This window comes from Lycorma delicatula, chromosome 12 (assembly GCF_047948215.1).
Source record: "Lycorma delicatula isolate Av1 chromosome 12, ASM4794821v1, whole genome shotgun sequence".
In the NCBI taxonomy this organism is placed as follows: Eukaryota; Metazoa; Arthropoda; class Insecta; order Hemiptera; family Fulgoridae; genus Lycorma; species Lycorma delicatula.
This window is the reverse complement of record NC_134466.1, coordinates 27,581,593-27,598,584: the sequence shown is the minus strand read 5'-3', so window position 1 is coordinate 27,598,584 and position 16,992 is coordinate 27,581,593. Positions and strand designations below refer to the sequence as shown.

General features: G+C 28.9%; 1 protein-coding gene across 1 annotated transcript in view; it reads right to left on the bottom strand.

The window, feature by feature from the left end:
• Positions 1–16,992, bottom strand: part of LOC142332992 (GATA-binding factor C-like) — a 380,666-nt gene that overhangs the window by 14,922 nt on the left and 348,752 nt on the right. The window lies entirely within an intron of this gene.

Below are 16,992 nucleotides of genomic sequence, written 5' to 3'. Positions count from 1 at the left end.
AATGTGCCCATTTATTTATTTTTTTCTGTTTAGCCTCCGGTAATTACCTTTCAGATAATACTTCAGAGGATGATATGTATGAGTGTAAATGAAGTGTAGTCTTGTACAGTCTCAGTTCGACCATTCCTGAGATGTGCGGTTAATTGAAACCCAACCACCAAAGAAGACCGGCATCCACGATCTAGTATTCAAATCCGCATAAAAACATAAAGTACCCATTATTTTAATGTAACCTATTTGAAAAAAAAATCACAAAATATATTTTTATGTAATATTTTAATTATAATTTTTAAAATCAGAATTCTGATCAGAATTGGATTTGAAGAAAGGCATGCTGAGATTGCAAAATGAGTAAGACAGTAATTTAGTGCGTCCCTGAATACTTATAAATTATATAGAGAAGAAGAAATAAAGGTATTTAGAGGAAAAATCTGTAGTAAAGTAGTAATCAAAGGAAAAATATGAATAATTTTTATAATCATGTTATTCGTTGATAACATCTTCGAGTAGATATCAATAACGAGTTAAAATTATATCAGTTTATAACTACGACAGAAATTTAGTTACTTAAAATAAATAAAAAGTGGCAAGGATAATTAAATGTGCCAAAAAAATGGATAAAGGGAAATTACGTGTTAAGATAATATTTCAGATGTTAAGGAATTTATTTCCCTTTAATAGAATCATACAAAATATAGTTAAACTTATACCTTAAATAAATTTTTAAAATAATTAAAAATAAAAAAAATTAAAGGAATTAAAATAAAGTAAAAACACCATTGTACCGAGCAACAGCAACCATTATACCAAAATACTATAACAAAATTAAATATTATTTTTTAAAAATCTAACAATTTCCTTTTGCTAAAACTTGACAAAGACAGTAGTGTTCATTCAATTTTAAGTAATTTGACGCCAATGTCTTTTTATTTTTTTGTTAAGTCCCTTTCACTATTAATAATAATAATAATAATATGTGTGTGTGTGTGTGTGTGTGTTCCAAGGTTCTGTCGTGTCGCACCCCTAACAAGTGAAGAAGGGTGTGCCTTGTCTCTCAGTCTTTCATTTATACACACCCATGTACATTTTACACACAAAAATATATAATGAACTTCACCCCGTTGTATTTTTAAAATGAATAGTGTCTCCAATCTTTAAAAACATCACTTATAATGTCTAGGTTCAATCTGAAATCGGATGATACTTTTTATTTAATCTATAAATTTTGTTAGTTTATTTTGTATTAATTTTTGAAACATTTAACGCGTATAAATTACATAGCGAAATAAAAATTCAGGTTTTTTTTTGTAATTATTTTCAATAAATCTATTTAAGGAGAATACTTTTGGTTATATTAATTGGAAAAAATCTGAAAAAAACGTTGAGATTAAAAAATAAAATTTCCATATTTTTCATTACCTGAAAAAGTCTATTATCAACTCTAAATAATTCAACATATTTTTATGTTCTATACGACCAAACAATTCATACATAAATACTATCTATTTAGGGATCCCATCAGAAAATATAAAAGTCTAGTAAGAAATAAAGAGGTACCGTTGACCAAGAGGTAAGAGATACAAAAAATAGTTTAATTTTAATAATTAAATTAAAAAAATAAAATGTTCAATCCTTTAAAGATAGGATGATATACGAGAAATGGGAAACAATATTATACATAGTATATCACGAAGTTCTCCCAGGACATTCATAACCTATTATACTCGTGAAAATAATAGAAAAAGTTAATTTAAACAATTGTAGAAAAATGCTTCGTTTGTGAGTTACGTCTAATGAAATATTCCGCTCGGATTTCAAGTATCAAGTGAAACGAGGTAGTACTAAAATTTTTAGGACGTTAATTAAGGGGCAGAATTAGTGATTTCTTATGGTTCTTGACCTGAAAAATCGAATAAAATAGCCTACCGAGCTAGTGGTTAACTCGTCGCATTTTATAACAGTTGCAAATTTTCCCCATTTCCGACTATACTAAACAAGATACCCATTATATTGGAGCTTGCAAACACTCTTCAGATTAATATGTAAAACCATCTTTTAGAATTTTGATTTTTTTAAGAGTGTGTGACGGTGTACAGAGCAGCGTCTGAACAAACACAGTTATTGTTACTGTATGTGCGTGCGATGCGACTGGATGCCTTTATCTCCGAATTAGTTACTTGACTAAAAAACATAAAAGTAATTAAAAAATTAAAAAAAAAAAAATTAAAAACGAAGTACTGTGATCTCATGGTGGTGTTTGTCAGGTAACGCTAAGATCCGGGGAAAAATACAATTTTACTTGTACGATTGACGGGTGACCAGATATAACTGATATTTTTAAGATGAAGCTGACTATTTTGAATCTTGCATTTTTCAGATCACTCAAAGTTTCGGGTCCTGTACTGACCAAACTGTTGCTCTGAAGAAATTACAGTACACTGAATTTTTTTAAAATTGAACAGGTTTAATTTTTATTTATCATTATTATTCTCACAAGGAAGAGTTTAGTGAACCCAGGAGGTCCGAGGGGCAGAACCGTCTGGCTATACGGAAAGGGCGAGGGGAGCGAGCCCAGGTAGTACTTATACATAAACATAAATTCGAAAATTTTGGTAAGAAAACATAATAAGAATTTATTACGCTGATTATTTAATTAGTTGTAACTTGCGACGCATAAATACGTCAATCAAAAAATAAAAACTTAAAATGTTCAATCGGTATTCTTTTACGTGCAATAATAAAATTTATTGTAAATACCCGTAGTAAATCATGTACATTTCTTAATAGTTTAACATATATCACAATATCAATTTAATCCGGCTGAAGAAATAACTTTTCTGATTTTATTATTTTTTATAATAAATAAGTTTGGTCCAGTTAAGCTTATATGTCTGGTATGACTTTCAATTATTTGTTGTGATCAACTCGTTAGATAATATCGCAACTGCAGTTATCGTCCGTAAAGTTTCCGCAAGTGTGCAATTTGATCGTAATTTTATTGGAATTTCTTGAATTCTTTAAAGGTAACGGTAAGAACTCTGCTTCCAAGATAATATTAAATGTTATAAAGATTTAATTTCAACATATTTGTTGCATTCTACTACATATTTAATTGTTTAGTTTCTTTATCTATTTAAACATTTGTTTTCTCTTATGTATTTTTACCTTCCTATACATTTTTTATAACTATATTAATTAACACTGGATTCTTAACACGTCATTGACTGATCTAGTTTATTTTCAAATAAAATTTGTTTTAAACTTTTTTTCCGACATTCTTGATTTTTTAATGTTTATTTTTTCGTTTCAAACTCTGTTATCAACATAATTTTCATTTTTTTTATATAAAAACATTACTTCTGTTCTTTACCTGCTTTCTGAAAATTTTTTCTATTTTTCCAGATTTCATAACTTGATCATACTAATTGTTAAATCAAATTTTATTATAATATATAAATAGTGAAAGTTCAGCTTACCAACATTTATAAAATGTTTAAATATATTCTACAGCTTTCGTATCCTTCAGCCATCCTCAGAAATATCCATATAATTAAGTACGAGGGCTACTCAGAAAGTAAGGAACGTTTGGATTGACGCCGCCAGGCGCACGCCAATCGCGTATCTATTGGTGTGCTCGTGCTCGGCACCTCAGTCAGCGTCCAGCCGTGACAACGGGAACATCTCCGCACTGCCCGTTTTTTTTATATACAAATTTGAAATGTGTGTCAATCGAAAATCCCGGCAGTTGTGAGGTGCGGTCTGTGATTCGTTTTTTGTTGGCAAAAAACTTAAAACCAATAGAAATTCATCGGAAACTGTGTGAAGTGTACGGGAACAACGTAATGAGTGAATTTTCTGTCAGGAAGTGGTGCATTCAGTTAAAAATGGCTGAACAAACGTTCACGATAAAGAGAAGAGTGGACGTCCGAGCATTGTGACTGACGATCTGGTCTCCAAAGTTGATGAAAAGATTCGTGAAAACCGCCGTTTCACAATAATTGAGCTTTCTCTATGTTTCCCACAAGTTTCACGGAATTTATTGTTTGAAATTGTTTCACAGAAGCTAGGATACCACAAATTTTGTGCAAGATGAGTGCGTCACTGAGTGGTTGAGATCGCAGGTGGCAGAATTCTATGACATAGGAATTTCAAAGCTTGTCCACCGCTATTATAAGTGCCTGAATTTGTATGGTGATTATGTTGAAAAGTTGTATTTTAGTCCCTCTTTCACATGTATATAATAAAATTTTTTTCTTGTACTTAGTTTTTTAAATTCCAAAACGTTCCTTACTTTCTGAATAGCGCTCGTATAATTTTTTTTAAATCTCAATTGTTATCTAGATAAAAATTGAGATTCCTTTACCGACAGGATCGGTTTCTATTTTAATGTATAACCAACTATACTTTTAATTCAACGACAATTTTTACGTATATGTAAAATTTTGATCAATTTTATTTTATTTTGTTTATTACTATTTTAAGTGAATAGTTGTAAAAAAAAAATTTTTTACTTAATTATATGGATATTCCTGAGGATGGATGAAGATACGAAAGCGCTGGAAAATATTTAAACATTATATAACTGTTGGTAAGCTGAACTTTCACTATTTATATATTATATATAAAATACCAGCGGTGCCATGTTACGAAAATGCAACCTAAATTTCATTATTATTTCTTTTTTCAATATATTCTAATCATTATTTTTCCTTAATGTTTTTATCCACTGTACCTAATACCTCACCTTTTTCAAATGTTGAATGAATTAATTAATTTATTGTTTATTTTCAATTTAACACAAATAAACATTATACAAAGACTTATATGAAATGTATTTCCTTCAAAGAAGTATTGTAATTACTGTACATTGAATTACATTTAAAATGGTAATATTGTAGGTAAATGTTAATTTAATTAAGGATTGTTGTATAACATTAAACAAATAATTTCAACGAATCTTCCTTCTGTGTAAATTACGTAAATAGTTTTAAAATTATATTCACCAGACTATAAGAAAAGTAATAAATAATTTTACAAACATTTATTTCCAATGTCGGTATTAGATGTAATCTATCTTTTCATATCTTTGATTAATTTTTTTTAGAATGATTATTATAGATAAAGCGTTATTGAAAGAAAATTTTCAACGATGACTACAAAAGTTGTCTTCTGCTGAAATTTAAATTTGTTTTGGATAATTCAGAATCACCATTTTATGGTCGTGAATTATTATTATTTTCCGGGGTTAAACAAAGTCTTCTTTTTATCAATATATAATAATAATTAATTTTAATGTAGACTTTTTTAATCGTTAAAACATTAAATTCCTTAAAAATATCCTCGATAAATTTCTGAATAGGTCTGATCAATTCTACTGCATTTATCAGACTTTTGAACTGTATCATTTTTTCAAATATGTATTTATGACATCTCCCCAGACACGAATCCCGTATTGAAGAAACATTTCTGATATTCGACTTCAATTCATATACTCAATCAATCAACCTAATTTTTATGATTCTCTCTATATTTATAAAACCTTTATTTTATATCGTTCCAGGTTTCCTAATAAAAGTAATATTATTTTAAAAGAAATTGGTATTTATGAATTAAAATTTAAAATTTTTATAAAATAGTTTTGAAGAATTTTATATATATATCCATTAAATTTATTGATTTTTACTTCCTTGTAAAAAATAAACAAAATATAGAGATTGCAAAAAATTTCAGTATTCAGATTTCAACGGAAATATATCCGTTTTGACCACCCCTGAATCCGTTTTTGACCAGTTTCTGCGTGATATCTGTATATACGTATGTATCTTGGATAACTCAAAAAAAATTAGCCGTAGGATGTTGAAATTTTGGATTTAGGACTGTTGTAAAATATAGTTGTGCACCTTCCGTTTTGACTACAATCAACTGGACCAAAAGTGTCCAGAAAAAGAACCTAAAATCCATAAAAAATCAGAATTTTCAACTTTTTCTTAATCGCAGTAATAAGCCCTCGTTGAGAGTATTCAACAATATATCATAAGTGGTACTTATCTTCATTGATTTCATTGTTATAAGCAAATTAAATTTAATTAATTAAATATTTGGATCTTACAAGGAGAAGGCACATCAGTTCGACTCACACTTAATCACATTTTTTTAAACTTTTTTTTATTTAACTTAAATATATTGATTTATTAATAATTATTAACATCTGATTATAAAAAAAAATACAATAAATAATAATTTCATAATAAATAAATAATTAAAAAAAAACAGAAGTTATTAATAAACTAAAATTTTATGTACTCTTCATTTAAAAAAAGTGTGTATATGTAATTTAATAGGCGGACAACGAAGTCATGTGGTATCCAAATCAGATTTTTTAATATTTATTCTTTCTTTATGAAAGAGCGAATATTATAATAGTTATGGTCACTAGTCCGATTGAAATTGGAGGCGTATGAAAAAATACCATGCGTGATCGGGATTCGAACCCGAGACCTTTGAACAAAATGCCCAGCGCTACCTAGTCGGCCACAAAGATAGGTTATTTTAACTTAATTAAAATATAAAAAATAATTCGAATGTTAATTTTTCTTCCTTTAAATCATATATGTATTATAAATTTAAATTATTCGAAAAATAAAAGTAAAACTAATAACCAAATACTCGTAGGGTTATCTTTTGACGACAAGATACAAGTTGACAAGATCCTTTAAGTCTAAAACGAAAAGACAGTTGTACTGTAGCATAAAAAGGTAGAGAATGGATTTAAAAAAGAGAGAATGAATAGGATAGAGAATATAATAAGGCAGGACAGCAGAAGAAAAGAAAGAAAAAGAGTGGCATTGAGTGATATTGGAGGTAATGTAATGCATTTTATTTGAAATAAAATGCAATTCTGTCCTACTGTAGTGAATATACACGTATACACAACTGTACTTAAAGTGCTACGATTCGATTGTTTGTGTTAAAAGAGAGAGTTTTGCTTAGTTTGTTACATACAAGTTTAGGAACGTTCTTGTTAGTGTAACGTAGTCTACCTGGTGAAAAGAGGGATGACGTTAATGGGGCAAGACTGGCGCCGGTAACACATGCGCCAGTGCACAAAAAGACAGCACATACGTACACACGAACACACACACACATAGATAAATATTCTTAGTAACAGTAAATATAAGAATAATGGCAATGACTTTGATGCATGCATAGATGCAAGGAAGCGTGGACAACCAGTATATTTCAAGGTTAAAATTTATGTATTTAGTACAAAAAAAGATTCTTAAAATATAATTTCATTTAAATATGTAAGGAGGAGTAAATGAAGGTTTTAAATATCACGGATATATCTGGCGGCAATGTTTTTATCCAATACATTAAAATTAAAAGAAATATCTTCTTTTAAGATGTCAATATACTCGTATTACACCTACGTATATATCTATACCGTTCATCGGCTCATAATTATATACAAAGTATCTATAAATAAACAATAATTATGTTTCATATATATATCTATACACCGCTAATGAGTAGATCAATGAAACAGATTAGAGTTGTTTTCTTTGTGAGTAATGATGATCATATTATAGCCGGTTCTTATGATTAAAAAAAAAACTGATGTAGACATCACACGAATTCCTTGTACGCCTATTAAATTACATATATATTTTTTTTTTCTGCGCTTCATTTAAACTTATTTCATTTGAAAGTGAGAAACGATCCAAATCCTTATTAAAGTGGACGGTTACAAAATTGCTTAAACTAGAGAACGTGTACACAAATTAAGTTCATAAGAATTTTATAAAATCAAAGAGCGATTAAATGATTGGCAAGAGAAAATAAATAAACGAAATGATGATCAACACCGACTTAGGGAGAATATTGTCCGACAATATCAGAAGAGTAATGAACTAAAAGAAAAGAAGTTTTTGCAGTTTATTAAAGATCGGGCATGCATGCCTCAGTGTATATGTTGTTCATGTAAGGATCTACTTTTCAATCACTCTTAGTTAACTTTAATGAAGATAAAATTAAATATAAATTCCAGAATAATTAAATAAAATTAAACTGAAATTAAAGTAGAAAATTTAAAAAAAATAGTACGATTTAAAATTATAATTTTCAATTAATTTAAAAAAAAACAGATGTTTCACCCAATCTATTAGATATACACACATTTAGTAATGCCTATTAATTTACATATACAATTTTTAAAAGTACATAAAATTTTATTTCACTAATAACTTGTTTTTCTCTTTTTTTATTATTATTGAATTATTATTTATTGTAAAAATAGTTCTACAATGACAATTTAATAACTATTAATAAATCAATATATTTAAATTAATAAACCGCTTTAAAAAAAGATGAAGTCTTATTCGAACTGTTGTGCCTTCATCTTGTAAGATCCAAACATTTCATAAATTAAAATTTATTTGGCTATAACTCTGGAGCCAATGAAAATAAGTACCACTTATGATGTATCGTTGAAACACTCTCAATGAGAGCTTATTACTGCAGTTAAGACAAAGTTCAAAATCATAATCTTTTTGGATTTTGGGCTTTTTTGAATATTTTTGTCCAGTCGATTGCAACCAAAAAAAGGAGGTGTACAATTAGATATTACAACAGTCCTAAATCCAAACTCTTAGCATCCTAATGTTAATCGTTAAATACGTAGGTACAGACGTCACGCCGAAATTAGTCAAAATGGATATTTCCTTTGAAATCTTAAAACCGAGATTTTTAACTTTCACAATACTTCCTTTACTTCGTTGCAACGAAGTAAAGGATCTTCCATTCGAGTTAATTTTCCACAGTTATTTAATCTCCTTCGCAACTAGACTTTTATTTGAATCTATTTTTTACATTCATTTATGAAAATAAAAATGTAAATGTTCGTTTGTTCAAAATCTTAAATATCTGAAAATTCTTCACCGATTGCTTTGAATTTTTGACACAACGTTGCATTCGAATACGCGCGTGTTATTATATACGTATTATTTATATACCTAAAATGTCACACCTGTAACAGGTAAAAATATTCTTTTTTTTTTAAAAACAGCGCTATCTGTTGGATGTAAAAGCAACACATGCTATACTAAATATTTTACGATTCCATTTCAGTGTTTCCGATATGTGTGTCCGCTATAGACTAAAAAACTACTACGATTTAAGCGCGGGGAAAAGGAAGAAGGTAAAAAGGGATGAAGGGGAAAATGGAAAAAAGAAAAAAGGGGAAAATGGAAAAAAGAAAAAAGGGGAAAATGAGAAAAGTAAAACCGGGAAAACAAATGGAAACGGAAAGGAGAAAAAAGAGAAGGTGAAGGAAAATAAAGCAAAAATCCCTTTCCTTCTTCCATTTCTCGGGGGAAGGAAAGGGAAAGGGGGAGATAAATGGAAAGGGTGAGGAAAAGGGATAGGGGAAGGAAAAGGGAAATGGGGATATGTAAAGGGGAAAATGTGGAAAGGGAAAGGGAATGTGGTAAAAATGAAAATGGGAATAGGGAAATTGGGAAAAGGGGAAAAAGAAAACGTGGAAATAAAAAGGGGAAAGGTAAACTGGAAAAGGGAGAAAGGGTAAAATGGAAAGGTTAAATTTTTTAAAGTTCCGTAATGTTCATTTTGTTAATGCTTTATCAAACTTCAATTGTGTTCATTTAATCTACAGTATATATACTCAAATCTAGCAATAGCGAAGTATTTCCGGGTCTGATTGTCTATACATAAATAAAATAAAGAAAATTTAACAGGGTTTATTTATTTCCTTATTTTGTGTAATTAAAAATATCTTTTCTTATTGTATTTTATTTTTATTTTTTATTTTACTACCTATTATCCTGATTATTTATATCTATGGTCTTTAAAAACTGATGTACTTAGTCTTTTTTAAAAATTAGTAACTTGTTAAAACAAAACTTGTTAAAACAATAATTAACGTAAAACGTAAAAACCCGTACATATTTCTATATTAAAACAAAAAAAAAAAAATTGTAAAAAAATTTCATTTTTGTAAACTCATCAGTCGTAGTAGCATTACATGCAGCAACCAGACGCGCTTGCGTATGTGTGTGTGTCAAGTGAGATAAATAGAGAGAGAAAAAGTTTGAGAGTGAGGGAGATAGTGTAATAGAGAGAGTTTAAATGAGGAGAAAAAGAATCAGATCCGTTAACATCACATATATGAACCGAGATTCGACGACGTCAAAAGTTCGAGTCAGTTCATGAAGATCACTATGGAAGGGCAGCAGTGAACAATGGATTATATTATTAGGAAATGGGTTAAAAATGATTTTTTTTTGTTTGAATAAGGCCCCCCATTGAGCAGCTGTTAATTGGTAATAGATGACTTGCACTAACACTAACAAACACTTTATATACAACCATACCCTCTTCAATCATATATTCATCAATTTTTTATTATGCATCCAGCCATATATCACATTCAATAACGTATCACAACGCAACACAACACTCTATGCGAAGCATCATACTTGTATTGTTAAAAAAACATTATATATATATATATATATATATATATATATATACATAAAACAAAGAATAAACGGGGTACTAAAATGTTCACTTACATACTTAAGGATTATAAAAAAAAAATGTTCGTTTCCAATCAGCACAAAACTGTAGGAAAACGTTTTTGTTTAATGAACTAAAAATTAGTCCCCTTTTTTGATTTTGATTTTCTAGATATATGCATTTTGGTTTTATAATTAAGGAAATGTTCAGCTTATATCATTAAATCTGATATGTTGCCTGTAATAAGCGGAAGGATTACGTTACATTAAAAATAAAGTAAAAAAACGGTCTGGTTCGCCCGACCATCTACCCAGAGGGCTCTCCCCCTTGGACCCCACTGCACTCATTAAACTCGTGCTTGTGAGAATAATAATGATAAATAAAAATTAAAACCCGTTCAATTTATAAAAAATATGAGTGCATTTAAATTTCTTCATAGCAACAGATCAGTACATATTTTTTTTTTTTGAAGGTGAAAAACGCTTTCCCGTTAACATCGCCCGGTTTTTTATAGAATTAAAATAAGGGTTAATATAATAAGAAGAAATAAATAAATAAAAATATATAAAATTCAACTAAAAATAAAGGTTTACAAACTTCGAGAGGGGTGTAACAGGTCAATATAGGACCCGAAAATTTGAGTGATCTAAGAATGTGGGTTTCAAAACAGTCGGCCTCCCATCTTAAAAATATTAGTTACAACTGGTTATGGTAACCGGTAAAAATGTATTTTGCCTGGTTCTTAGGGTAACCCGACAAACATCACAAGGATGTGACCGTACTTCGTTTCTCTCTTTTTTTTTTAATTTTTGCATTACTTTTATTTTATGTTTTTTAGTCAAGGAATCGAAGACAGGTGCAGCCATTCGGGTCGCGCATACAGTAACAGTGGCTGTGTTGGTTGAACCACCGTCGCACACCTTAAAAAAATAAAAATTCTCTAAAAAAACTCGCAACTGATTTTTAGATATTTATTTGTAGAGTATTTTCAAACCACTATCAAGTAAATATCTCCTTTATTATAGTCGGAAACTAGAAAAATTTGTAAATATTGTTCAAATCTTTTTTTACCTTTCTTCACAAAAAATAACCGAATTTAAAAAAAAAATCACTTTTAACCCCTTAAACTCGGAATGTCAAACAATCTAAAAATTTGTTTTTAGATATTCACATAAAGATTACACACAAACAAAATCAAGCTGATATATTAATTTGTTAAGAAATTAAAAAAAAATAGTAAATTTCATTATTACTCCATTTTAACACTTTAAAATCGGAATTTCAAAAAATCTTTTCCTAGTGTGCACTTTTACTGTAAGAAAAATTTTGTATACATATTTTCATCAATTTATTTTTATTAATTTTGTTAGGCGTTGAAGAATCAGTCAGGCAAGTTACTACATATATGTGATAAAGAGTGAAGATGAAATTATTAAATCAAAAGTTTTATAAAAACTAAACTTATAATTTGTTTTTTTTTTTTTTTTTTTTTTTTTGTCTTCAGTCATTTGACTGGTTTGATGCAGCTCTCCAAGATTCCCTATCTAGTGCTAGTCGTTTCATTTCAGTATACCCTCTACATCCTACATCCCCAACAATTTGTTTTACATACTCCAAACGTGGCCTGCCTACACAATTTTTCCCTTCTACCTGTCCTTCCAATATTAAAGCGACTATTCCAGGATGCCTTAGTATGTGGCCTATAAGTCTGTCTCTTCTTTTAACTATATTTTTCCAAATGCTTCTTTCTTCATCTATTTGCCGCAATACCTCTTCATTTGTCACTTTATCCACCCATCTGATTTTTAACATTCTCTTATAGCACCGCATTTCAAAAGCTTCTAATCTTTTCTTCTCAGATACTCCGATCGTCCAAGTTTCACTTCCATATAAAGCGACACTCCAAACATACACTTTCAAAAATCTTTTCCTGACATTTATATTAATTTTTGATGTAAACAAATTATATTTCTTACTGAAGGCTCGTTTAGCTTGTGCTATTCGGCATTTTATATCGCTCCTGCTTCGTCCATCTTTAGTAATTTTACTTCCCAAATAACAAAATTCTTCTACCTCCATAATCTCTTCTCCTCCTATCTTCACATTCAGCGGTCCATCTTTGTTATTTCTACTACATTTCATTACTTTTGTTTTGTTCTTGTTTATTTTCATGCGATAGTTATAATTTGTTATTTTTTATAAATAAACTGGCAAAAAGTTAGTGAAATTTTATAAAATGACTTAAAGTTTAAAATGTAATCCTTTCCAATAAATTCTTTATGGTTTCTTAGAAAATTGTAAAAGTTGAAAATCATTTTAACCCCCTTACACTCTTACTAATTTTTTTATTTAAAAAAAAAAAATTAAAAAAGTTCATTAATTCTTTTTACAAGTTAAATTTTATAGAACCGTATCAAAGATTTAATCTCGTAACGAATTATCATTAATTTATTATATCTTAACGTATAAAATTGTATTTTAAAATTTTTCAAGTACGAAATATTTTTTAATATAAAATTAACTCTTGTTAATAAAATTTAATTAGCAACTTAAATAAATATAATTTAATGGATAAGTTGCTAATGAATTTAATTGTTGATGCGACTATAAAAAATATATTAAAAAAAAATTACATGTAACCTTACTTAAAATTAATATACAATAAAAAGTAAAAAAATAATCCTTTTCTAAATTTTGTTAAAATTAAAAGTTTTTTGGTAAATCGACGAAAATGAAAAACAAACAATGTTACAATTACCTAACATTTTCGTCAGAACCGGGTCAAAAATTTTGAAATTATAACAAAAATAAAAAATTATCATTTTTTATGTTTTAGGTCTTTTTTTAAATTTGTTTTAATAATTTTAAAGCCGATTCTGTTTTTAACGACAGCTCAAAAAGAAATGCAATGTAATTAGGGTGTATGCATTTATATCTGTTCACTCTATCGAGCAGCTGAACCGATTTAGATGTATAAACCTGCTTTGGAATCTTTGTTACTGAGATTGTCATTGGCTATATAAATATATATGCAGCAGGTGATTCAGAAGGAAGGGGAAATAATCTCGAAACTGATTCTAGAGTTTGAAATAAGAAAAAACGTTTATACAGACATATGAGCGAAAACGCTTTGTTACTTATTTACGGCTAGTGAAAAATTTTGTGTGTTCCCCCAGCCACATTTATTTCAATTTACTCCGCATTTATTAAAAGTTATTGTACTACAAACCTAAAAACAACCTGTTTTCTGACACCGATTTGTTGTTTTACGTCGGATGTCTTAAAAATTACTGGAGTTACAGTTCTGTGAACTATTTTATCACATTTCCAGCTCAAATTACATAATTAATCCATTAATTAATTTGTTGTTTTTAAAACCAGTTAATTTGGGTCCCAAAAATTACAGTAGGCATATTAGAAGAGCTGAAATGAGTGAAATTTTTTGTTAGCCGTAACTCAAAAACAAAAAGAAAGCGTTTCAAGACCTATATTTATATGAACTTTTTTTTATTCTGTCCACCAATAGAAGAAGTCCTGAATGTTTTTCAGTTTCTTTGTGGGACACTCTGTATATATATATATATATATATATACACACGAGGTCTATAAATAAAGTAATGAGACTAGTTTTTTTTTTGGTGGGGAGCACCCAAAGTGGCAATACTGTAAATTTATTAGTAAATAAATGGTTATATGAACAACCGATTTATATTAGGTATTAATTTGTTTTTGTCTATTGTAGCCACGTGAGACGTAAAAAAACTTTTCGTGAAACGAGTTTTTGTTGTGCGTTACAAAAATGAGCGATACTAATTATGAGCAACGTTGTGCAATCAATTTTTGTGTTAAATTCGGTGAGAATGCTACCGAAACAATTTAAATATTGAAAAGGGCGTACGGAGATGAGGCTTTGTCACGAGCCCAAGTTTTTAGGTGGTTTAAAGCATTTTCAGATGACCGTGAATCAGTTGCGGACGATCCACGCTCTGTAAGACCGTTAATATGAAAAATGTGACGACAACGAATCAGAGACCAGATACGGTACGACCGACAATTAACTGTCAGAATTATGACAGTTAAATGTCATAAAATTTTAACATCAAATTTTGACAAACGAATTGGTTATGGATGTGAAAAAGTGGTCCCAAAAAACCTTACTGTTGAATAGAAAAACAACAGGGTGGAACTGTGGCGCGATCTTCTACGGCGAATTCAAACTGATGCTAATTTTCTAAAAAAATGTTATTACTGGTGATGAATCTAATTTAAGTACGACCCAGAAACAAAACGCCAGAGCAAGTAGTGGCACACTTCAGACTCATCAAATCCCAAAAAAGTAAAAATGAAAAAATCAAAAATCAAAACCGTGCTAATTTGTTCCTTTGATAGTAATGGCATTGCCCTTAAGGAGTTTTTACCTACAGAATAGACTGTAAACCAATATATTTACCGAGAAATTCTAGAAAGACTGCGGGAAAGAGTTGCCCGCGTGAGACCAGCCATCAAAGACAACTGGGCGGTGCATCATGACAATGCATCTTGTTACACTGCACTCTCAATTAACGATTTTTTGGCAAAGAAAAACATTCCTGTAGTTCCTCAAACAGTTTATTCACCTGACTTTAGTCCCTGCGACGTTTCCCTGTTTTCGACTTTAAAAAAAACACCTCAAAGGACACCATTTTGGAACAGTAGAAAATATTTTTATAAATTTAACCGACTATCTGTAGGATATTTCGGTTTCTGAGTTCCAACACTGCTATGAAGAGTGGTAAAACCGTTTATAAGCGTTGCGTAGCTTCCCAAGGGAACTATTTTGAAAGTGATAAGAGTCCATATATAATTGGATTGTAAATAAAGAATTTTTCTGAACTAGTTTCATTACTTTATTTACAGAGCTCATATATATATATTTCATTCTCGTAAATTTCCTTTAAATATTCTTAATATCAATCTTAGTAAAACTATGTAAAAAAAAACCTTTTACTCCTTAAAAATCCTTTAACCCTTTAAAAATGATTAATTCTATATTTTGCCTACTTGTACTTTTTAATCTAATTTATTTGATCACTTTCCATCGAGATGATAAACAAAATATGTGTTCAAAATACATATTGAATAAATTTAAAGAAAAGTTTACACTTTTTATCGAAAATTGGTAAAATAAGATGACCGCTTGGCGTTACAATCGTTTGAACATTGAATTATTATTAGGTTGCCCTCTTAAGGGAAACTTCATTCTAAAATATACAACTACATGTCAGTTGTTGTACCTTTTACCTAAGAATAAACTTATACATTTAAGATTTACATTTTTTTTTGTAAATATTTTAGTAGGTGAAAAATATATTTTGTATGCATAAGTGATATGAAGATTATGAAACTGTTTGAATATCAACTGTAAGTTATTTATCGATTTAGTTCTGATTTATTCATTTATTAAAACTGTCATAGTATTTATGTTAAAAAAATATCTGAATTTCAAATAAATCTCCTACAGATATAATATTTATTGCATCCTTATAATCTCCTTGACGTCCAATAACCCCATTGAGTCTTTAAGCACTCTAAAAACATTTTTTTTTTTATTCGATTTTTGTTAACAATTTGTTTAAAACACATTTTTTGAATAAATATTAATATCATATTAATTTCAGTGATGTTTTTACCGACTTTTCAAAGAAAATTACGGCATTTTTTTTTCGTTCGCATCTTAGGATTGTGAAATTGAATTCTCTTTACGTTTTGAAGTACGAGGAGTAAGAAAATACCATTTCCTTAAATTAGGGTTTTCTTATACATACATAGATCATAATTTTGTGGCTCAAAAATTTCCAAAACTACTAGATAAATGTCATTATGATTTAATTATGTTGTGGTAGTTCATGTGAAATAGTGCATGTGCACGACTCAAGATTCCTTGAGTCGTTCTTGAGTTACGATCAATTTAATGTAAAAAAATTAATTGAGATTATGTGGTGAATTTTTCAAACGCGCTTAGCAGTGAGTTGAAACCTTTTTTGATTGTAGGGCTTTTCTGACGTGTAATTATTTTTTATCGATGAACGTATTTTTTTTGTAAAATTCTAGATTAGAATCGGTCAATACTTCTTTAAAATGAAACAAAATAAAGGAACGGAAAGTCGATTTTCTTGCACAGAAGTGCGCAAAAATGAATAAAAACGTAAAAAACTCCTCAATTTTTACAAAAGAGAAAATTTCAATAAAGATTTTGAATTTGTCTTGATCTTTTATGCTAGAAATTTCTAAAATTTTCTACATAAAAAAATATTAAATTTAATTTTTTTTATAAAAAAATAAATAGGTCTTTAAACAATATTAGAAAAAAGTATTTTTTAATTTTTTTTACGTCATACCCTTTTTTCTTTACTTACACTTTTTTGTTACATCTATTTTTACCTTTTTTCGAATAGGTTTATTCTAATTAATTATAGTTGT